Source organism: Schistocerca nitens, chromosome 4, assembly GCF_023898315.1.
Source record: "Schistocerca nitens isolate TAMUIC-IGC-003100 chromosome 4, iqSchNite1.1, whole genome shotgun sequence".
NCBI lineage: Eukaryota > Metazoa > Arthropoda > Insecta > Orthoptera > Acrididae > Schistocerca > Schistocerca nitens.
This window is the reverse complement of record NC_064617.1, coordinates 809,080,657-809,099,372: the sequence shown is the minus strand read 5'-3', so window position 1 is coordinate 809,099,372 and position 18,716 is coordinate 809,080,657. Positions and strand designations below refer to the sequence as shown.

The 18,716-nt window shown below is 39.0% G+C and overlaps 1 pseudogene; it reads left to right on the top strand.

Moving 5' to 3' along the window:
- Positions 1-14,890: 14,890 nt before the first annotated feature.
- On the top strand, positions 14,891-15,008 carry LOC126254152 (5S ribosomal RNA; annotated as a pseudogene).
- The last annotated feature ends 3,708 nt before the right edge of the window (positions 15,009-18,716 follow it).

Below are 18,716 nucleotides of genomic sequence, written 5' to 3'. Positions count from 1 at the left end.
TGTCACTTGCAGTGCTCCTGGTACGCTTGTGCCATTCTTTCATTTATTTCCGTTCCCCGCACTTCTTTCGCCACTAGGAAGTTCACTGTAGTAAAGTGGTGAACCACTTTCCTTTTCTGCTGAGGCATCTAATTCGTCGCCTTCAGCACGGGCGAATGCAATGGGCGGTCGGCTCCGGCACGTGCTCCCTCTGTTATTTGTGTGTGCATCCGTGTCCCTCCAGCGGCGAGTTTGTAGCCTCAGCGCCCTTACAGCGACCGCATCTTCTTGCATAGACAAAAGCACTACTATTTCTTCAGCGGATTTAGTTGTACTCTCTCCGGCTCGTTTCTTTCTTGAACGCGCCTTATGTGCTCTTTTCCTTCGTGCTACGGAATTCGGCTGCCATGTCTTGTATTATTATTAATAGAACTATTATTTTTATTATTATTATGTTCAGCGTAAGGAAATATCACAAAAAATACGCACATATCTGTCGACGTTAATCCAAATACTACAGATATCGATAGTGAATCTGTACTTACTTTGGACATACTTGACGTTGTAACTTTTGTACAATGAACTCCAAACATATATGTGGAATTATGGGGTGTATTATTGTTCAGTGTATTTAGGTAACTCAAGACCAGATCGATTTCATACTGATTTCCGAAAAACCGCCTCCTTCCATACTTTCAATCTTTTTTACCAGATAAAAGGTTCTATATTAGCAACTGTTACTCGACGTTGAGAGAATACTGTAATTTTTTCATGAGATAGATATAAGTTTTTTCTCGTCTTTTGGCAGATGCCTAGGAAGCGGAAGTACGTAACCAAACTTGTTAGGTAGCAGTAGCAGTAAAGTTCACTGCGAATTCTAGTTGTTGCATGCAGAAACTCTACGAAATGAATCCGAGAAACTGTATTCCAATGTGAGCTGCCCTTCTGAAAATTGACAATTGTACGTTTCAGTTTTGTCGCCCTTTTTGTGACGGCGTAAGAAACGAATAAGGAGACTATCAACTGGATTATAAGTGCAGAAGTATCTAACTCGAATTCTTTTAGTTTCACACAGTGAAGCACGTAAGAGGACCAGAGGAGTTAAGTATTTTGAAAAGACAGTTATTCCGATGTTATTTTATCGATGCTGGATCTTGTGGACTCTGCGGCTGTTAATGATAGTTGGTGAATGACGCAGCCAGCCGCAAATACTTTATTTTAACACCATAACAGGTTTCGGTCAACCACATCCATCTTCAGATGGCTCATATTTTTAGTTACACAAAAGTTTTGACTAACAGCGCGTCCTCTGCTCCCACACTAAACAAGAACTTTTGAGTATTTAGTACCAATGTGTAAGTTGTTTAACTAATAAAAATATTGTAAAGTGCTTGCATTTATTTATATATGACGCAAAATAGTTGTGTTCACAGATATGAAACATAAATTGATTCCCCAACATCTACAGATCTGTAGTTCAAGATATCAGCATATAATTGTGTAAATATAGACTATCATGATGAACAAATATGTTGCTCTCATCCCACCCTTCTCTCATGCTACCAACAAACTTTCTAATTTTACATTTCCTGCAACTAACTTATAAACTGTAATGATACTCAAATAACTGTGTATATAAATGAGTACATATATGTCTAATTTATATTACACAATGAGTCACAAATTATCACCAAATATTAAAAATGGTTCAAATGGCTCTGAGCACTATGGGACGTAACATCTCAGGTCATCAGTCCCCTAGGCTTAGAACTACTTAAACCTAAGGACATCACACACATCCATGCCCGAGGGAGGATTCAAACCTGCGACCGTAGCAGCCGCGTGGTTCCGGACTCAAGCGCCTAGAACCGCTCGGCCACCATGGCCGGCCACTAAATTTTAACTTCTATCCCGTATCTTCTACATCTGTGGGGATACATAAAAAGTATATCCTGAGCAAGAACTAGCCAATGACGTTAAAAATATTGATTGAAACAATTTTTCATTTAACATATCAAAAAAAATTATTTTGGGTGAGAAATATAAACGGAACACACTGTACATGTGTCTCCTAGTACAAGGAAGCCTCTCTGTCCTCTCTCACGAGTAAGACCTACAGCCAGGAGCCAGATAAATTCGCTTAAAAATCCTGACAACGAGTATAAGAACGGATACAACTTTCGTTCCAGGAGGATTTACTCTGACAGCAGGGAGAGGAAACTGTCGGCGCTGTTAGTTATACAGCAGGCGTCCTCGCGGCGAGCAGCAGTGTGTGTCTGCGGAGTTGTGGCCACGCTGCGTGTCGGCGCTCTTCACACGCCGCCGGGCACCACGCTGGAGGCCACACGCGGAGCGCGGGACCCGCCTGGCCGCGGCGCGTGCGAGGCGCAACCCGGCGGACCGCCACTCCACTACACACGGCACTGTGCTGCTGCTCCCCGTTCTCCTATCGATCGCGCACCCGCCGCGCCGCTCTGATTAATTTACCGGCCAAGGGGTGGACGGCGGCTGAATGGCGTGGCCCATTCTTATCGCGACCATTGTGCCCGCTGCCCAGGTGGGTCCCTCCCACTGCCCACTGCGACGGCGGCGGCTGTTTTGGGGACGCGCCCGGAGTTCTGTGCTGCCGAGTCTGCGAACGAGCGCGCCCGGCCGGTTGACCCTTCCGCTCCGTGGCTGCACGCTGTCCGCCTTAAGATGGATTTGGTTTTAGGCTGAGCGAAGGAATGTGTCTATTACTGTCCTGGATTCGTAATCTACAGGCGTGCGGTTCATAAAAAGACCGGATATCAAAATTAACCACTCCAAGTCGAGTTAAAGCTAACATCGTGTAACACAGTTAACACTGCTAATCCGACAAGTAGGAGAGAGCGCAACCTTCTTGAGATGTTGCATATCCATCTTCTAACAACCCTACCACAACAAAGGTCAAAAATTAATTATGATTGTAGTGTTGCTCACGCTGCTACACATTGCATTATCGAGCTACAACAAAGTTATATTATGTGGCAGGTGTCATTAGAGTATAGTTAATAAAGTCATTTCTTGAAATGAGGCATAAACTAGGCACTCATCTTTTCGTGTTTCCCACGCTGGTCTAGTTGTGAACTCATGGCTCAATCGTCGAAAATCTAGGTAGTGATGATTCCAAGCTCGGATGGAAAGAGGCCTAGGTGTTATTCTGCGATATTCAAAAGTTTTATAGATGTGTTTCATAAACCATTCTTGAAGATGAAACTTTTGCAAGTTAGGACAATAGTGATGTGAAAAAGTAATCAGCACTTGCATGGGGGCTTAATTAAAAATATAATGCAAATAATTTTAATTTTTTGTTTCAGTAGCTGACTGTTCGATTACGAAGTCTCGTAACGGTTGGCCCTGACTAGTATTATTACGCTATCTGACTGCATAGAACAATAACAAAGAATGAAATGGAAATTTTCATTAGCACAATTAATTAATTAAGTCCCCAGCAACTATAAAACCTACGAAACCAAAGCACAAGTGTAACTGTTCTGTGTGTGGAAGTATGACTCAACGTACGCATCTGGCACGGTTCTTCTTCAACAACATAAGAAATTTTAAATATCATTTATACTGAATTAATTAAAGAAAATAGAAATACCATAATTACTCAAGAAAACCAGAATTACACTCTAATACAAGAACACAAGCCAGATGCTTTGTTGACTGAACCTGTAATGACGCATTATTCAGGACATTGAAATAATGAGAAAGAAAAGAAAAGTAGTTTGTTACCTTAATTTATATTGATGAAAAGCACTCTAGACATTACAATCTCTCCACACCGACTCGCTACTATCACATCTCAACAAGAACTTTTCAGTATCACATCTCAGCAAGCACTCCCTACTAGCACATCTGAACACGAACTGACTACTACGAGTCCTGGACAAGCACTGCCACTACGACATCTCAATAATCACTGCCAGTGGAGGCGGCGGAACAATGCTCTCTAGCGATCTCTGGCGCTGTGGCTCAGTGTAGCCACCTTTCATATGCCCTTCCTCCACGGCTAGAATTTGATGGTATTTTTGCCAGCATTGGTGGTGAAAATACCACCAAATTCGTCAAAAAAATACAGACAAAAATAAAAGATAATATTAATACGTAAATATCATATAACTAGATAAAATTTTGGCTTAGCACTGACCTTTCAATAACCTATTATATAGAATACAGTAAGCAATACAAATTCTTTCATACATGTGACTTTACATAATAGTTTACACAAGTATTATGTGGTTAAACAATTCAATCAATAGCGTCAGCAATGACGAATATGTGCAGGTAAGAGTCTCATAACTTTTCACAACCAGTAATACACAAAAAATCAGTTTATACAAATATTCACATAAACGCTTTCCATAGCTCAAGAATAAGCAGTTGACAGTTCCAGTAGTAGCACCCAGCAATGGTCAACAGGTGCAAAAACCAACAAGTAACATTTTTTCAATAGAAACAGTCCATCAGTAGCACCCAGTAATGTTGAATAGGTGCAGACACCAACAAGTAACACCATTTCAGTATAAGCAGTTCCATTAGTGGCACCAGTAATGTTGACCAGGTGCAGACAGCAAGAAGCAACATCATTTCAGTAGAAGCAGTCCATCAGTGGCACCCAGCAATGTTGAGCAGGTGCAGACACCAACAAGTAACACCATTTCAGTAGAAGCAGTCCATCAGTGGCACCCAGTAATGTTGACCAGGTGCAGACAGCAAGAAGCAACATCATTTCAGTAGAAGCAGTCCATCAGTGGTACCCAGCAATGTTGAGCAGGTACACACAGCAACAAGTCACATTTCTCAGCAGAAGCAGTTCCATAAAATTCAGTATCACTGATCACACTGTTCATCAGAGTTTATAAGCAGAAATTAAACATGTCCTAGTGGCACCAATCATGTAGAAAAGGTACAAGTAACAGTCCATAATTTTTACAATCACTGATCACACAGTTCATCAGCAGAAATTAAACATGACTAAATGTCACACATCATGTTGAAAAGTGCAGCACCATCACTAATCAGACAGTTCAGGCATGAACAATAGTTTGAATACACATACAATGCTTTTACACTAAACATACAAATCATAACAAACACACAAATGATATCAGATAATTGTCCTATTAACTATTACAATACACAAATACCAGTAAACCTATAACATTTATGGGTGTCAGTGCAAGCCACAACAAACAAGTAAAATAATATTTAGGAGATAGGTTGGGATCACTTCTCTGGGATTATAAAAGGAAAACACACAAAACACACTCACTCATCTTTCATCCACATCTAGTGCTACTGTGTAGTTGAATAGTGTTAACTGTGTAAATGCAATTCTGTCAAAATTTTATGTTCGACATGTGTATCAAGCAGTAGTGGCAGCAATGTATAACAGTCAATAATAGTTAGTCAACGTCATAGTCATCATGTCAAGACCAATGTTTGCCAAGCCAGATCAAAATGTACGGTTGCTGAACAACTGTCAGTGAGCCAAGATATGCAAATACTTCCTCTCTTCAAAAAAAGTATATACTGCTTAGTGATTTAACAAAGTGTGTGTGTAGACAATCTTCCTTCTACTTGAGTGTTCTAGTCTGCCATCTTTATCCTCTTTGTTCCATATAGACCAACAAAAAAAATATGCTCCTCACTTACGTCAACTCTTATCCACCAAAACTCCAATAATCATCAGCATCACATAATCTCAATACTTCAATAATACCTCTTCAATACGTCGATCATCAATATCATTTACCTTACCTCTTGTCCACGAAAACTCCAATAACCATCAACTTCACATAATCTCAATACCTCAATCATACCTCTTCAATACGTCGATATATATAAACCTCATTGCCAATATCATTTCACTTCCATAACAACTCTTTCCTCTAGTCAGTCTCCTCGAACAAGTACAGACAAAATCCTAGTGCAACTTCAATTCAGCATCCCATACAATCCGAAGACACAGTGTCCATACACAACCTCTGTGTAATCCATCTGACCCAAATTTTCTACTCATTATAAATTATAAGATACATTTTGGTTCCTTGTCCATCATTAAATAAAAGAAATGCGTACATGACCTCTAACAGCCTTTAGTTTGAATAACTTTCAGTAAGTAAGTACGATTACGAAGTGTTAATGATCATAATATTTCACAGTGTGTACACCACTTCAAGAATTATGGCAAACAGAAGCAAACATGTGGAGTATTTCTTGTGTCAAGTGTCACTTCCTATTTCAATTACTCACGAAAAATGCAGTGTAATAACTGTCAATGGTCTAACCTAGTGTTGGTATGTCATGTCGTTAGCTTCCTTCCTATTAGCATAAATTTATACAGCTTCCATAAAACCTCCAGCTCATGTGACTTCTATGAAGTTTCTTGTACTAATGTCGTTCGTAGAATTATAGCAGTTCATTTTCTTATCTTAAAAATATCAGGCACTGAGCGTAAGCAAAACATGCAATAGCGCGACAATATACCAGTAGAGAACAGAATGGATGCAGCACAATCCCTATAACGAGTCTCCGTCAAGCAAACAATCTATAATTAACACCATGGTGTGACCTAAACTCTATGTTTGTACACAGTATATCAGCATTTCTATATACCAACTTATAGTTATGACAACAAAACAGAAGTGTGTAAATATGCAATCCATACGCACAGCAGCAAACATATATCTTACGTAATAAACAAGTCATTAGCATCATATCAGCATAAGCAAATAAATTTTCATATGTAATCTTAATAAGCAAACATGAAGGCGCAAGGAAATAAATCACAAAGTACAACTTACATACATAACCACAGTCAGCACAATTAATCAGGTGACAATTCTAATTTAAATAAATAAGCACAGCAGGCACATAATAGAAAAATATGACATCAGTGAAAAAGCAGTGCAGCCAAGCGATGCATAATATACACAAGTAACAACCCTATTCATTAATCAGTCATTGTCAAAATCAGTTAATGTGCGCAAGCACGTCGCTTCACAAGTAAATTCATAGAACATGAAATTTAGCACAAAGTATGAGTTACGTAATCGGGAGCAGCAAATTACGTCTAAAGTACGTACCTGAATGGAAATATGTTACCTGAAAAATAAACTCAATTAATCGTTACCTTTTTGGTTTTTTACTTCCTTTTTTCTTTTTCTTTTTTTTTTTTTCGAAATTACATTCTTCCTGAAATTTTCTCCATAGCAAGTCCTCTTAACGTCGGACACACACAGAATTTACCTGAAGGTCTTAAATATTTTACACAACCGTATCCTGAAAAATACTGAACGTTAATAACATAATTTATAAAGTCACCATAGCTTTATACAGAATTTAGTCGGAGAAATTAGACTGTGTATTTGTTTACGTCTGTCAGTGCATTCGCACTGAGCGCTCGATCAGCTGTAGGCGCGTGACGTAGAAAGTGATTGTTTGCGGTCAACGACTGCATTGTGCGGCGCGCAGACTTCACTGTTGCTTTGAGTACGCGCCGCCGCCAGAACACAGCGCGGTATCCTTGTATTCTCCGCATGTTTAAGTATAACTGTTGATTTCTCAAAGGTATGTCATTCCACAAAAATTTTAACGTTGCCTGTTGACATAATTTGCATTTGGCAAGAACAGATCGAATACGTTTTTCCATATTACTGAAGTAGCAATTTTCTCGTAATTTATGAAAGTATTTTCTGGGACCAAAGTGCGCATAACTGGAATGTGTAAACGAGGTGTGGCCAAATCATCCAATCTAACAAAGCGTCTAAGAAAATTACAGACACCAAGGAAACTACGAACATCACGTTTTGTGGAAGGAACAGCATAATTACGAATAGCGTCTAGTTTCTCTGGATCAGGAAGAACACCTTCTGTAGAAATAATGTGACCGAGAAATTTCACCTGAGAACGACCAAATTCAGATTTTTCCAAGTTCACTGTCATGCCAACTCTTGCAAAAATCCGTAACAATGAATCCAAAATTTTGTTATGCTCACTCCAAGAATGTTTAGCAATAAGAATATCGTCAACATATGAAGTAATATTGTCACGAAGATAAACAGGTAAAATTTCATTTAAGCTACGAATGAATGCTGCAGAAAATATAGTAAGTCCAAACGGTAATTTCCAAAGTCACTTTTGGGTAAAACAGTCAAATCCGGTTATTCTTTACCTACTGTCTACATAGATGGATAGTAGAAGAGTTGTTTTTATAGATGCAAAGAATAGTGAAAGAGTAGGCAGCGGTGCAGAAAAGTAAAAGGGAAATAGCACCACTACAGCTCAGGGCCCTGTGAACGCTACGGCACATATTCACTTAGTGCAGTGAATCCCCTGAGGACTTAATAGCTGCACATAAATTTCAGTTTGTGACTCAGTGGCAAATTTGGCGGAAGTGCGCACGTAAATCGATCCAACCATGAACATGGACGTATGTCATTTCTAGAATTGCAAAAGATCTTAAATTTCCGAACAGTCAAGAGGTGTTTACAGTCAAAGCTTCCGCCTCGCGGCGACATAGACCTACCGCGTCTGTCCCAGTCCCATTGTCGATTATTGTCAAGTTCCCGCGCCTGGCGCTCTCTTGTTACATCCCGTAAATGAAACAAATTACTTTCTTCAAAGCCCTCTGCTATCTGTGATACTAAATTTCGTCTGCTGTCTTTTCCTGCGATTTCGCTTTCAATATATTTGTCTTGCTTTTGTAATGCATCAGATTCCCTTTTGACGCGTTCATTAACTTTTCCCTGATTTTCAACATGCTTATTTATGTTCTGGTACTCTTCGGTTTCTGCAAATGGCAATGGTGCTGTATCATCTGAGTCTCTGTCCCCATTTAAGTTAAGACTTGTCAATTTATCTGGAATCTCCTCAACTCTTTCCGATAAGTTTACGTCTTCCGTCAGTGTCGCAACTCGGGTTTCGGTATTGTCACATTTAGTAGTTGACTGTTCACACTGTTGCGTTAAGTCATTTGTTACGGATTCCTCGATTCTCTCAAATATTTCTTCCTTATCATGTGCAAGTTGTAAATTTAACTCTGAAAATTTTTGAACTATCACGCAATCTTTTTCTTCCCGTTCTCTGTCCTGTTCCTCTTGTCTGATTTCTGTTGAAATTAAGCTATTATTGTGAGCATTCAAAACCGGTTGTACTTCTTCTCTAATTTCTTTGTTTGATTCATCATTCGTATTTTTGAAACGTGTCCCTATTCGTGAGTCTAACCGTGTTGTCATTGCTTTCATCGTGGTTCTAATTGTTCCTATATCTGTTTTAAATTCAGATCGAAACTGCTCCATTGTTCCCATACCAGTTGTAATTATTCCTATTTGTGATCCCTGTGAGTCTAACCGTGTTGCTAAAGTTCCTATCTCTGTTTTAATTGTTTCGATTCGTGCTCCCAAATTTAATATAGCACTCATCAACTGCTCCGTAATAGCCGGTTCGAAATTCTTTTCGCCCCCAACATTTCCCGCGAAACCAACTTCTTTCGTCTTGGCTGTAAAGCTATCTGTGTTCGATACTATTTCAGAATCTTCTGTCGTTAATCTCGGATTCTGTGAATTTTCTGATTGAGAAAAATTTTGAAATGGTTCCGGACTACTTTCCCGACTTATTACATTGTTTTCCACTTCATTATCCATCATAATGTTTTCCTCTGTTGGCGAGTTCGCCATGTTAACAATTTCGTCATTCTCACTATCCATCATTTTCGCCTTTTTCATTGATCGCGTAATCATTTACAGAATATAAAAACTCGTCACTATATGAAAATTACACACAATGACACTTTATCATCAACAATATCATTCACACGAAATGCTTCCCTCAAACACGATTAACGAACAATAGAAGTATGACAATTACCAAATCTACACATGCAATATAGACTACAATTACTAACTACAAATTACTACAACAGTCCTACTGTCTACTATTTTTACAATCAGAAGAATTCCAAGGGACGATCCGAAGCAGCGGTCGCCACGTGCATGGGGGCTTAATTAAAATAGAATGCAAATAATTTTAATTTTTTGTTTCAGTAGCTGACTGTTCGATTACGAAGTCTCGTAACGGTTGGCCCTGACTAGTATTATTACGCTATCTGACTGCATAGAACAATAACAAAGAATGAAATGGAAATTTTCATTAGCACAATTAATTAATTAAGTCCCCAGCAACTATAAAACCTACGAAACCAAAGCACAAGTGTAACTGTTCTGTGTGTGGAAGTATGACTCAACGTACGCATCTGGCACAGTTCTTCTTCAACAACATAAGAAATTTTAAATATCATTTATACTGAATTAATTAAAGAAAATAGAAATACCATAATTACTCAAGAAAACCAGAATTACACTCTAATACAAGAACACAAGCCAGATGCTTTGTTGACTGAATCTGTAATGACGCATTATTCAGGACATTGAAATAATGAGAAAGAAAAGAAAAGTAGTTTGTTACCTTAATTTATATTGATGAAAAGCACTCTAGACATTACAATCTCTCCACACCGACTCGCTACTATCACATCTCAACAAGAACTTTTCAGTATCACATCTCAGCAAGCACTCCCTACTAGCACATCTGAACACGAACTGACTACTACGAGTCCTGGACAAGCACTGCCACTACGACATCTCAATAACCACTGCCAGTGGAGGTGGCGGAACAATGCTCTCTAGCGATCTCTGGCGCTGTGGCTCAGTGTAGCCACCTTTCACACTCCGAATTTAAGTTAAACTTCTTTTTTATTACTTTTGTTGCAATATCACGTAACTCGTTCCAAAACATCACTTCACAAAATAAAACATATTTGAAAATATCTTCCTCACTGTTAAAGTTCACATTTCATAAACTGACAACAATTTGCGTCTTTTTAACATGACGACCAAAGCTTGACTCTCTAATAACCGCTTACACGCCCAAAAATCAGAGTTATAAGTACGTCAAAGATGACAGTGACAATTAAAGGATACACATAAGAATAATATCATTGCAATATATACATATCGATGTATCGAAGTACCTCTACATTAATGAAATCAAATCTGAATGTTGTCACAGAAATATGTTAACTATTTTACACAAACACAGTATAATATTGCTGGTATCGAGAGGTTGAGGTAAGGTGCCATAATAATTACGTAATCCAAGTACCATTACAATCAGGAGACCCATTGCAGGGATGCTGTCTGTCATATCTCGCCAGCACTTCCAAACAGCGCCGACATTTCCTATCGGATTAAGATCGAGTGATTAAGCAGTCAGTGGGGATGCGATGGTGTACTTCATTCTTCTTCAGATCAGGAACGTATGTATGCATCTACATCTACGTGGATACTCTGTAAATCACACTTAAGTGCCTGGCAGAGACTTCATTGAGCCATCTTCCTAATGATTCTTTATTATTCCTCTCTCTCGAACAGCGAGCGGTAGGAAACTGACACCTATATCTTTCCGCGCGAGGTCTGATTTCCCTTATTTTATTATGATGATTATTTCTCCCTATGTAGCTCAGCGTCAACAAAGTATTTTAATATTCGGAGGAAAAAGGTGGTGATTGTAATTTATTGAGAAGATAACGCCGCAACGAAAAACGCCTTTGTTTTAAACGTGTCCAACCCAAATTCTGTATCTAGTCAGTGACAATCTCTCCCCTATTTCGCGATAACACAAAACGTGCTGCTCTTCTTTGATCTTTCTTGATGTACTCGTCAGTCCTACGTGGGAAGGATCCCAGACCGCGCAGCAGTATTCCAAAAGAGGACGGACAGTAATAGATTTACATTTTCTAAATCTTCTACCAATAAAACGCAGTCTTTTGTTTGTCTTACCCACAACATTTTCCATGTGTTCTTTAAAATTTAAGATGTTCGTAATTGTAATTCCTAGGTATTCAGTTGAATTTACGGCCCTTACCTTAGACTGATTTATCGTGTAACCGTAGTTTAACGAAATCCTTTTACCACTCATGTGGATGACCTGACACTTTTCGTTATTTAGGGTCAACTGCCCATTTTATCACCATTTAGATATCTTTTCTAAATCGTTTTGCAATTTATTTTGATCCTCTGATGACTTTATTAGTCGATAAACGACAGTGTCATCTGCAAACAACCTAAGATGGCTGCTGAGATTGTCTCCCAAATCGCTTATATAGATAAGGAACACCAGAGAGCCTATAACACTACCTTGGGGAACGCCAGAAACCGCTGCTCTTTTTCTCGACGACTTTCTGTCAATTATTACGAACTGTGATCTCTCTGACAGGAAATCACGAATCCAGTCACATAACTGACACAACATTCCATCAGCAAGCAGCAAGCCGCTTGTGTGGTACACTGTCAAAAACCTTTTCGAAACACTAGAAAATCTAGGAATACGGAATCAATTTGAACTCCCTTGTCAGTAGCACTCAACACTTCGTGTGTGTAAAGTAAATCCGTGTTGACTTTGTGTCACTAGACCGTTGTCATCCAGGTAATTCATAATGTTCAAACGCAATATATGTCCAAAATCTTACTGCATATCGACGTGAATGATGTGGGCCTGTAATTTAGAGGATTACTCCCAGTAACTGCCTTGAATATTGGTGTGACCTGTGCAGCTTGCCAGTCTTGCCTGCCGCAGTGGCCCAGCGGTTCTAGGCGCTTCAGTCCTGAACCACGCTGTTGATACGGACTCAGGCTCGAATCCTGCCTGGGGCATGGATGTGCGTGATGTCCTTAGGGTAGTTGGGTTTAAGTAGTTCTATGTATAGGGGACTGATGACCTCAGATGTTAAGTCTCATAATGGTTAGAGCCATTTGACCCATTTTTTGGTACGGATCTTTCGTCGAGTGAGCGCAATATATGACTGTCAAGTAAGGAGCTATTGTATAAGTTTACTCTGAAAGGAACCTAATTGTTATGAGGACCGTCCAGCGTCTACCTAAGCTGTTAGACCACGGTGATGAGACTCAAATACAGTCATGGAAAAAAGTATTCATGCACCGTTGTCATGTAGAGTAACTGTATTTATTAGAACTAAAGATCACACTCTGAGATGATAATTGATAAACTAAGGGTAAGGCGTTTCCTTCCCATTGCCGGCCGGCGTGGCCGAGCGGTTCTAGGCGCTACATTCTGGAACCGCGCGACCGCGACGGTCGCAGATTCGAATCCTGCCTCGGGCATGGATGTGTGTGATGTCCTTAGGTTAGTTAGGTTTAAGTAGTTCTAAGTTGTAGGGACTGATGACCTCAGAAGTTAAGTCCCATAGTGCTCAGAGCCATTTGAACCATTTGAACATTCCCATTCTGTAAACAAAAGTACTAGTTAAATTTGTCTTATGCAAAATGTAATGATGTATTCTGCACCGGTTGGCGTCACACGGTGGGGAAAAAGTATTCACACTAAAATTAAATGATAATTTACATAAATATAATGACAACGTTAGTACTTTGAAGGCATTCCTCTTCTATTTATAACTTTTGTTAACTTATTTGGCGTAAACTGAACGTGTTTTACTATTCTCTGACAAGGGAACCTCCCCATCGCACCCCCCTCAGATTTAGTTATAAGTTGGCACAGTGGATAGGCCTTGAAAAACTGAACACAGATCAATCGAGAAAACAGGAAGAAGTTGTGTGGAACTATGAAAAAAATGAGCAAAATATAAAAATTGAATAGTCCATGTGCAAGATAGGCAACATCAAGGAAAATCTACTCTCAGGAGTGCCATGGTCCCGTGGTTAGCGTGAGCAGCTGCGGAACGAGAGGTCCGTGCTTCAAATCTTCCCTCGAGTGAAAAGTTTACTTTCTTTATTTTCGCAAAGTTATGATCTGTCCTTTCGTTCATTGACGTCTCTCTTCACTGTAATAAGTTTAGTGTCTGTGTTTTGCGACCGCACCGCAAAACCGTGCGATTGCTATTGAAGTCGCGAGCTATATTTGCTGGATTCATATTGCCCACGGAATACATCTCACGTATTTAATGCACTCTCGTCCATAGTAGCGAAAACTGCCAGCCAGGGAGCCTCGTTAGCAGGAATACTCGCTCTTCCGTGCGCTGTAGTCGACTGACGTCGTGTGTTTCGATGTTCGTTTAAATGTAGCGTCCCCATACTACGGCGCAGTTACCTCGCATCGGACAGACGGACGGACAGATAATAATTGTCTGAAAATGAAAAATTAAACTTTTCACTCGAAGGAAGACTTGATCCAAGGACCTCTCGTTCTGGAGCTGCTGACGCTAACCACGGTACCACGGCGCACTTGAGTTCACGCTATCCTTTATGTTGCATATCTAGCGCATGGACTACTGAGTTTGTATATTTTGCTTTTTTTTCATAGTTCCACATAACTTCTTCCTCTTTTCTCGATTGATCTGTGTTCTGTTTTTCCGGGTTCGATTCCCGGTGGGGTCAGGGATTTTCTCTGCCTCGTGATGACTGGGTGTTGTGTGCTGTCCTTAGGTTAGTTAGGTTTAAGTAGTTCTAAGTTCTAGGGGACTGATGACCATAGATGTTAAGTCCCATAGTGCTCAGAGCCATTTGAACCATTTGATTTCTGTTTTTCAAGGCCTATCCACTGTGCCAACTTATAACTAAATCTGACGGGGGTGCGATGGGGAGGTTCCCTTGTGAGGTAATATTTTGACATTCACGGCGCAGACATTGTTTCAGAGTATTCTTACCTCGTAATTCTTTCTTTTTTTGACCACTCTTTTGAGCGTACTTTAAAGATGTGCAAGTCTATTAAAGTCAGCGATCAGTGATGGAAACAGGAGAATTTAGGGGAAATTATTGACAATAAAAATATGTGCCAAAAGCAGCCGGTTGAGATTATTTAACTACTTTTTGCACAAGGCTAATTTAGTTAATTCTTTTATACTTGCGGCAACGGCCTTGCCGCAGTGGATACCCCGGTTCCCGTGAGATCACCGCAGTTAAGCGCTGTCGGGCGTGGTCAGCACTTGGATGGGTGACTATCCAGGCCGCCATGTGCTGTTGCCATTTTTCGGGGTGCACTCAGCCTCGTGATGCCAATTGAGGAGCTTCTCGATCGAATAGTAGCGGCTTTGGTCAAGAATACCATCATAACGACCGGGAGAGCGGTTTGCTGACCACCCATGTGACAACCACTGGCAGAGTAATAGTTACAGAGAAAGATCGCATTTCCGTAGTAATGAATATGACAGAGATAACCATAGAAACAGACAATATGGGAACGAAAATAATTATTATCAAGAGAGACAGAATAACTTTAGACGCAACGGTCCAGCGCGCAGTTACGATTCAGGGAGAAATTCTCCACCATGTGACCGACAAACAAGAAACTATGTAAACTACCGACAAAACGACAGACCTGAATTCCATCAGAACTGGCGGGATTCAAACAGAGCAGGGCACTCTCTACAAGGTGAATTTGTAGAAGTTAGGTCTCCTAATCCCAATAACGACGCACGCCAACAAAGAGATAGCAGACAATGACTCTCACCGCAGGCAGCCACGTGCGCCGGCTGGCTCAGAGCAAAATAACATAGACGCTAACCGTGAGAAAAACTCCAGTGTTCCTTACCGACGTAACCACATGATAATTGCGTTGAAACTGAAACTCTGCGTACTAGGAAGAGTAAAAGATTGCACCACATTTCACATGTAAAACCGTTTATTGAAAGATAATCTGTTTTTTTTAACTTAGTCTTTGCTATAAAATTTTTCACTTTACATTACTAGTATGCTTTGTCAGACTTAGAATCTGTTAACATGCAACAATGTTTGAAGTTAAATATCCAGTCAAGAACCAAGAGAACTTATTGAAACAGAAATTACGAATGCATTGTTATAGTGAACAGAAGTCACAGTGTTATTGTGTGTGTACATTCTTGCTTGTTAGTTGCATGATTACGTAACGACTATAAGGCTTACATACTTAGAACATATACTGGTACTGCTAATGAGATTTTAATGCAACATTTTGGTTTACTTGAAAATACATTCTGGATTTAAAGTACTTTCTGTGAGATACCAGACGACATAGTGGTTAGTTTATGTGATAACTACATGGTTTTATCACGTCGCTACTAATGAGTGACAATTTACAATGTTGCTTTTGCGGTGTTTCTGTTTTATATCTGCACAGTTTTTATGCATTATTCTGGAAAGTAAAACATGTTTTATTAGTAACTTTTGTGGTATAGCAACAATGAGACAGCCTTTTTCATGGCACAACAATACATTACTGTACAGTACTTTCTTCATCACACCAATAAGCATAATAACTACGATATCTATACGCAAAGCATTTCTCTTTTGTTTACCATGAGGTAAGTACATTGACTTCTGCAGAACTTAGCTTTCGGAGGACGATAACTACGACACTTCCACAGAAATTATGTTGCAACAAGACGCATAGTTTAGCGCTACAGTACACGTATTTGAGTGATTAATTTTATACATAAAACATTTATTTTTAAAGATTTTTGAATTACAAAGAAATTTTTCCGTGATACATTTCATTCAATTGCTGTAATCTGTATTACCTGAGGGTATAATTACATTAATCCTCAGGGGGCACACGCCTACTTTGTGTACCATGTGTCTGGCAAGCACAAGGAGCCCTAGCTAATATGGTATTTGCTTTTACAACTTTACACATCAGTACCATATTTCTCTAACACATAAATTACACAGCTATCTGATCATTTAACTGAGAGAGACAAACATTTTTTTTTTACGACGTCAGTGACTGATGTTTACGCAATTACACAGCTGGATAACTTCACACTTATGAAACTGTATTTTGTCTGTACTGTGTGAACCCTTCATATTTTTTGGAACCATTGTGATACTATGAGAGCTTTGAATGATGTATTTGGTATGGGATCATGATTTTTAAAGTACATTTGAGGTAGATGACACTTTTGAAATGAGCAGAGAATTTTTTTTAGATTTTGAAGTTATTGGAGGAAGCTACGACGATTTTGAGAATTGACTGCGATGTTATGATATTATTACGACGACGATATGTATTATGCTGTTGAGGTATGTTTATGATCAATAAGATGATGCTACCGTATATGAGGAATTTGATTATGCTACCTATTTTTTATGATGAAATATTGAAGAAGTGTCGACGAATATGTATATGTATAATAAGGTAAGGAATAATGAGCAGTGGTTAGGGACTCTGGTTTGTGAAAAAGGTTGTTGAAAACCAAGAATCGTACTTTAAGAGTTATGAAATGTATGTAAATGCATGAATGTATTACAATGCTGACGAAAATTTTTTGGACACTGTTATATTTATAGGATTTTATTTTCTACACATTTGTAACTCAAATTCTCAACCTGTGAAAATATTTTTATATGAGACTGTCATTGTAGCGGAAACTGCTGTCGTAAATATTTCAGTAAGAAAGGTAAGTGACCTTGACGTAATGCGTTTTGGGCACCCAGCTGAGAGATAGTCGTCTGACAAAAGAAAGCCATTAGGTGGAAAAAAGGTGCCATTATCCTCGCTATTGACATTCCTTTGTAGAAAGCATCGCAAATACGACACGCTCAAACTTGAAAACATATGATTATACTGTGGAGCTTTTAATTTATGATATTTCCTAAAATGCCTAATGAAATGACGAGAAATGTTTTTATGTCTATACACCTGATTATGACTACTGTCTTTCTAGTTGAGAGATTTTTTACTGCCTTATGAAATGCCATATGGCTAATGAATGATGTTTCATGCCTTCCTTTGTACATATTTGCTCATTTTCTTTAATATCTAGTTTCTATCTGCACTGCAGCATTGGTTATTATAAAGCTTAATAGATGTACTAATATCACTATTTTCTGTCTGCAGACCCAGTAAAGAATACGTTTCTGATAAACTTTCTTAGAAAAGAGAGCACAAATAGACATTTCCCTTCACAGGAATTGCATAAATACTTTTTTTAATGTCTTGGTAATTTCTTTTCCAGAATAAATTGTGATGCATCACTCTAGTATTAAGATGTGACATAGGTATTAACCCTAGCATTACCAACGTATTTTTTGTTACATGTAATACCAACGGGGGGGCCTCAAAGGCCCATAAAGAATACCACAATTTATTTTATCATAAATCAAGTTTATTTACTTCTGATACCTGTAATAACAATTCAAAATGCTTAGACATTGTTTTTGTATACTGGATAATAAAAGATGTTATTATAATAGGAATAAAATGAACAAATCACGAGATTCAGTTTATATATTTTTTGGAATAATGTTTCAAAATAGTGTTTTCTTATAAAAACGACTTTTTTAATTCGATACACTACATGAAGCAAACAAAATTTACTGTCTCATTCTGCAACGCATTTTTCACACAACACTGTCTTCCTGCAGTGTTTCCCACAGACGTGTTTGTGGCACTGAGAGCAGGTAACAGTTGACTTTCCCAGCTTGTTGTACTTGATCTTTTTAGATGCAGCTTCTTGGCAGCATAGGTGGCACCGTCCACGTGTTCCTGGTTCTGCTGTTGAGGATGATGGTTCTACAGAGCAGCTGAGCTTCCGTTGTGTGATGCTTTCCATTGCCATTATTACTGGCTTCTGAAGTCCATACAAATTTTGTGCCCCTTTATCTACTTGAGATCTTATTAGTTCGAGACCTAAGTTAGTGATAAAAACTCTTCTGCGGTTTAGCAAATTCTTTTTCCAATTCGGAAAGTTGAGGAGG